Source organism: Bremia lactucae, linkage group LG13 (assembly GCF_004359215.1).
Source record: "Bremia lactucae strain SF5 linkage group LG13, whole genome shotgun sequence".
NCBI classification, from domain to species: domain Eukaryota; phylum Oomycota; class Peronosporomycetes; order Peronosporales; family Peronosporaceae; genus Bremia; species Bremia lactucae.
Window position 1 is genome coordinate 2,564,821 of NC_090622.1, and position 6,981 is coordinate 2,571,801.

Below are 6,981 nucleotides of genomic sequence, written 5' to 3' on the forward strand. Positions count from 1 at the left end.
GCTAAGCTGTTTATCGATCTCGTGTTTCGACAGCATGGTTTGCCAATGGCAATTGTCTCTGGTCGGGACCGCCGTTTCACGGGTAAATTTTGGAAATCAATTTTTCGAGTGCTTGGCACCAGATTGGATATGTCCACTGCGGACCATCCGCAGACCGATGGTTAAACTGAACGTGTCAATCGCGTCGCGTCACTGAAGACGTTTTACGCAGCGTGTGTGCTCAGACACCAAAGCGCTGGAGCTCAATGCTCCCAGTGTGGAGTTTGCGTTAAATAACGCTGTCCATGCCTCTACAGGCTATACTCCGTTCTATGTAAACGGTCTCACCCACCCACGCGTTCCATTAACGATACCACTGCGTGGTTCAGTGCTTGGTGGGGGAGAATTAGCCGATAGGCTTGCTAATTTTAGCCCTGTTACCGTTCGGAAACAAGTAAGCGAGTTTCTCGCGACGCGATTTAGTGTCTTAAGACATGTCAGGGATACGATGGCTGATAGTTTAGACAAACAAAAAGAACAAGCAGACGCGAAAGGCAGAAGCTGTATTAATTCTTATATGGTCGGAGACCGAGTTTTACTAAACGCTAAAAATCTACCTACCAGCTTGGTTTCCGCGGTCTTCTAGACCAAATTGCGCCCGCGCTTTATTGGACCATTTACGGTCGTGGCCAAGAAGGGCCTAGCTTATACGCTAAACCTTCACAGCAAGCTGCGTACACACCCAGTGTTTTACGTTCGCTTGCTTAAGCCATATCAGGACCCTTCCCACGTGGACTTGAAGGCGCTTGCGCCGAGACAGGCGGTCGTGCCGCAGATTGTGCATCCTCACCAGGATATCCAACTGGCTCTCTAAACGAGGCTGCTGACGCTCCAGCGTCGAAAGACGGTCTCGAACCGCCTCAAAAGAGCTCTCAACCCGAGCAAGGACCTCACGAAGAAGTTGCACTTCGTGCGGTAGAGCATCAAATGCTTCCGCCGAAATTTCGGTCCCCTCCCGCGCTGCTTGATGCGCGGGGGAACCTTCAATTTCATGTGGATAAACTTTTAAAGCGACTTCGTCGTGAGGGTCAATACCAGTATCTGGTGAAGTGGCTAGGGTACCCCTCTTCTGAAAACTCTTAGGAGTTCGAGGTACCTCTTCGGCAAGATTGCCCGTACGCCTTTGACGTTTTTGGGCGCCAAGATCAGTGTCAACTCGCGTCAAACGACACTTCCCACCACTAAACGTGGGATTAGGTGGACCTATAGCCTCAGTGCGGCTTCGATGTATGGTTGTACGGTCAACCGAAGCACAAATTTATTGGCTAGGCCTTTCTTCGTTTTGTTGCATAAATGCCAACTGGCCTTTGGCCTGAAGCTTAGCGAAATCGAAGCGAAGCTTCCGTTCCAAACGAACATCACCTCTATCCGCAGGCTCTCTGATATTCCAGATGTTACGAAGTCGGCGGTCCTGGTGGACCCATTTCTAAATGAGACTTCATTTTCACTCCTTGTTTCGTTTGGAAACAAAACGATCGAAATTTCCCTGATGGAGGTCACCGAAGCCCCACGGGCTTGATCACGTAAACGCGTCAGATACTGGCTTCGCGTCATTACCTTTGGCGTAAGGTATTGCTCATGAGGAGCGTCGCGGGCAGCGATCTCCTCCGGCGTCCTCACCGGGTCACCAGAGATCCAGATGGCCAGGCTATGACCCGCTATATCTTTAAGACGCTCGTCCGCACTAAGCGGAGTGAATCGATATTCACTATGAGCTTTAGCTTTCGATATCTCGGCAGCTCGACGACGAGCTCTTTCCTCGATGAGGATTATCTGCTCTTGCTCTCAACAACGAGCACATTTGTAATGATGTTGGACTCAGGGTCCCGTGTCCTGCTCAATGCAGTTAAGACATCAGCGGGGAACGGATTCGGGGCCCGCCGACGTTCATCCGGAGGAGAAGGCGTGAGCGAACGACGCTCTTTCTACTCCTCCTCTGATTGAGAGTGACTTTCAAAGTCCACCATTCCCTCATCGTCGAGGAAGGTGCTAAGAGTCTGTGACTCACGCTTGATTGCATTTAACAAAGGAATGAAAAACACAACCAAATGGTTAGCTGTTTAGGTTCCAACCTCAAAGAGATAATGAAGCGAATGTTGTCACTCGGTGTCAACAGTCTGATGGGGGAGGGTGTAATGTGGCACACATCGGTTGGAGAACCGTTGTTGTGGTACATTTACATAATGGGTAAAATACCCTTTTATATAATTTTAAAATAGTTAGTTACTTAAATCCCATTTATTATGGGTAACAAATGTGGTCGCCGCCAGATGTAAATCTGGCGGCCAAAATATATTTTAATTAGCTAGGTAAGGTTTTAGATTTAATTAATCAAATAAAGTTCAGTTCCCCTTTTGATCTTAAAGCTTTTAAGTGCCTTCCTAAGGCTTGCGCATTGATCTGTAAGAGATAGATGTCTTTCTAAGGTATATCCTCTTGGGCACTAGTTGCCACTTAATTACACGAATGCCTGAATCCCTTGAACTAGAATTCCTTAAGCTTTAATAGCGTGTACGACTCCCTGAGTTATTAAACCCGTTAGTTCAATAGAAGTAAGTGACTCTCTGAGTCTGAAAGTCTTCCTCTGACTTTAGGAGCGAGGTGGCTCCGCTACATATCACCTCCATCCGTCCTTGGAGTTGGTCTTGTTCCTTTGTGAGCTGTAACGAGATGTCCCGTCACATTAGTATCATATCCTATAAGAGAAATAACAAAAATTAATTTCTTATAAGAGGAAATAAACAAAGAAGTAAATATCATTATTAGTTTTGTAGGCAGGCACGTCGTAATGCGGCCACGCTCTACTTAGACACACACCCTAGCACGTGTGCACTACCAAGTAAGAAGTAGTTTTCAGACTGATTTATATTTAATCGCATCAAATATATATACCTATTCTTACCAATCAAAAATATCATCTCTGTAGATATAATAATATAAATTGCGAGCGTATCTTTTTAGATACCTCGCACAACGGATGACGCTAACCGTCATCACGGATAACGCTAGGCGTCATCCCTCCTAATGTGAACGCACCTAGGTGCATCACATACACAAGGGTTGGTCACAAATGTGAAGCATGCCCGATTATTGGATGGAATTACTTTATTTAGAAATTGACCATCCCCTTAAGTACTTAACGGCGACTATGTAGCATTTTGGCAACTTTAGCCCGTTACACCATCCCCTTTAAAAGAAAGAAGTTACATTCTAAAATTCGTCAGAGAGGAAGGAGGAAGTGGGATCTGCTTAACACGCCGCTAGTTCTCTCATTCACTCTAGCGACCTTTGTTTTCATACACGGCGCCAAAGATGTCACCTAAAAGGGACCGCGTTGGTGGGTCGTCTGCGAAGATACACACTTAGCCTCGCGCTAATCGCACGCTCCGCGGTAACACGCCAGCAGCGTCCAATGCCTTAGTCGAAACGCCGACAGCTACTGTTGCTGTCGCCTTAACGGGGCTTAAGGATCCGACCCACTTCAACAGTGAGGATGTTGATTCGCCGCTCATTGTCGACTACAATGAGTCGGCACCGTTGCCGTTACTCATAGTAGTGATTTGGACAACGAGCTCATGAGGAAGGATGATGGCGCATTATTGCCCAACCAAACTTCTCTTATGGATTACATCATGGAGACAGCAACATTTACGAATGCTGTCTCGTCGTCTGCGCTGGATAGCGCAGCGACAGGTAATGAGTGCGCTGCCCATAAAGGCGCAGCCGCTTCTCCGTTCGGTATAGCCACAACGCCTTATGCTCAGACCCTATCCATAATGGTTTTGACATAGAGGATTCTGAGCCTAAAGCTCCGTCGGCGACACGTGAATGTGCTCAGTCGGTGTCACGAGCCAGTCGTTAAGAACGTGGCTATGTGACGAGTGGCATACCAAAGATGCCCCATCCATCTAAATGGCCTGGTTTAAACCGGCCAAGAGCGTCGCTCCTAGAGCGCGCTCTACCAGACGCTCATAAATATTATGGCGTCTTTATATCATGGAAAGCTCAGGAAAAATTGCTTGGGCGTATTTTCCCGATCCCGATCGTGTTGTGTTCAAATAAAACGCCCGACCAGTAAGAGGCGGAATTCACGCACCGCATATATTCGCATTCCGATGCGATAAAACAGCGGTCGCAGTGAATTAATTTCGCTCGCTTGCGTGTAAAGAAATCATGGGCGGTACTGTACCCCCTGTTTCTTCTCACTACGCTACTTCTGCTAGTCCATTTGAGACTAGCGAAGAGGCCTCAGCTGGTGCTCCTTTTCATAGGCAGTCACCAAGTAAATTCACCGTCTCCCTCATCTGATCGCCGCTAGACTCACAGTCGGCGTCACCATCGTCTTCTTCGACGAATGGGGGTATGAGGCTCATTTGAGTCTACATACCGTTTCAGACGACCCACTTAAAATACGGCGCGTCTTTATATACGAGGGAAGGGTGAGCCTATAATTTGAGTCACCAACCTCTATTACCACCTTAAAGGGCCCAATGAAACGGTGCAACAACTTCGTAGTACCTCCAGGTAGTACAAAAATTGCATTTTTAGGTAGGGTAGCAATACTTAATAGTACTTTTTCACCCACTTTAAAGCGTTCGTTAATTTTGAGACCATTTCGGTCAGCATATTCTTTTTGCTTGTCCTGTGCGCTTGCCATCTCGTCACGGACTTTTCGTGTGATGGCTAATCGCTTAATCAAAAAGCGTTGAGCCTCGCTCACGCTTTTAGCATCAAACTCGCCTATGATACCGCCGAGAGGTCGGTCATAGGACGTAGTTTTATTGACCACTGCTAAACTGGCAGGGTCACTAGGGAAAGTTCATGTCTTTAAGCTGATAGTGTAATGGGGCACACATCGGTTGGAGAACCGTTGTTGTGGTACATTTACTAAATGGGTAAAATACCCTTTATCTAATTTTAAAATAGTTAGTTGCTTAAATCCCATTAAATATGGGCAATAATTATGTGGTCGCCGCCAGATATAAATCTGGGGCCGAAATCTATTTTAAATTAGCTAGGGTAAGGTTTTTAGATTTAAATAATTAAATAAAGTGCAGTTCCTCATTGATCTTAAAGCGTTAAGTGCCTTCCTAAGGCTTGCGCATTGATTTGTAAGAGATAGAAGCCTTTCTAAGGTATATCCTCTTGGGCACTAGTTGCCACTTGGCTTTACGAACCCCTGAATCCCTTGAACTAGGATTCCTTAAGCTTTAATAGCATGTACGACTCCCAGAGTTGTTAAACCCATAAGCTCAATAGAACTAAGTGACTCTCTGAGTCTGAGAGTCTTTCTCTGACTTTAGGAGCGTGATAGCTCCGCTACACCTGGTAGCACTCGTAGTCAACCTACGCCTGAGTCTTTACAAGACTTATTTTTTACGACAGTGAAAGAGGTTCCAGAATTGTCAGAAGCGCAACGCGCCGCTTATGACAAGCTCAAAATCTTATTCGGGCTTGAGCACGTGGAATTTATTATTTCCCAGGGACCAGAGGTCCTGCATGCAAGGCTTGAAGCTTTCATGCGGTACAAAGCCTCCCTGATCGGTCAGGTACAGGACCCTTTAGCGGCATCTATGCCTACCCGGTACATCTCCGTACCTGACTCAGAGCCGAGGGCTCGCCCTCTAACTGTAAATGTAAAAAAAAATGAGGGAAAAGAGGGAGAAAATCTCCCTTTTTGAATTGAGCAAATGGAAATGTCCATTGATTACGTCTTGTTCTTACCAGAAAGGCAAATGTGGCTATGGCCATGTCCAAACTTGGAGGTAGAGCCATAGAGTGGGCATTAATGTGCAGCACATCCATAAACGACGCTTTCCCCTCATGGGATTCGCTGAAACAGCAAGTGACCAGCATGTTTGCACCGCCTGATCAGGCTTTTTGCATGCGAGCACGACTCCTAGCGACTCGGCAGGGTAAAAGAACCCTGGGGGTCTTTGTCCAGGAGTTGAGAACTCTCATTGCATCTATGCATCAAGACCCGGTGCAAGAGGCAATTGTAGTGACCTTTTTTATGGGGGGTCTCAATGAAGGCATTGCCCGGACGGAATTGTTCCGATCTCATCCGGCTACGTTCGAAGAGGCAGTTGCCATAGCGCTACGCGCCGACTTTGACTTTAAGTCTGCCCGCGTTAGCACGCCTGTTTACCGAACAAGCTCTTCGAGCACATGGGTTCCGTCTAATAGAGCGGAACCTATGTTTATAAGCCTCGTTGAGGAAGGAGAAGAGGCTCTTCAAGCTGTGGAACAGCATAAGACCATCCGTAGATGTTATGTGCGCGAATGCACGAAACATTTACGCCCTGCCTGCCCACTTCGAAATTTGCGTAAAGCCCGAAAGAGCTCCAACTCCGACCTATACCAGAGATCTGGTACGGTGCGGGGAAACGTCGATACCCAGTAGATGCGGGGCGCCCTTCTGGGGAAGACCTAGGCTCGGTTAAACCTCAAGGAGGTGAGAATAAATAGAACCTTGCCCCAATTAGCTTGGTGCTCATTTCGATTGTAAAGGGCTTTGGTAAGCCGTGGTCAATTTTAATTGACTCAGGAGTGTCTTGCAATTATGCTCGACGCCTTTCTATTGAGGGAAATCAACAATACGTGGAGGTACTTAGAGCGCATGGAGATAATACAATAACACTGTTTGCTTAGGGACAGGGACTCGGGTCACTGTTCCCAAAGTTCCATTGAACTTAGGTATAAAGTTTCTGGACTTTGACAGTATGGAACGCTGTCTCGTCCTTGATTTGGATTCGAGATATGATCTCATTTGTTGCCTAGCAAAGGTGGGTCCATGACTCTCCAAAACTTTGCTAGGAATATTGCGCGTGGCGCCTAAGGTCTTAGACTTCCAATTGATCCACGGTCAGGGGAGTGAAGACAGTAAAATGTCTCATCTCGCCCCTGAAAAGAAGCCGTGGCTTTTGCCAGAAAGGCTTATCA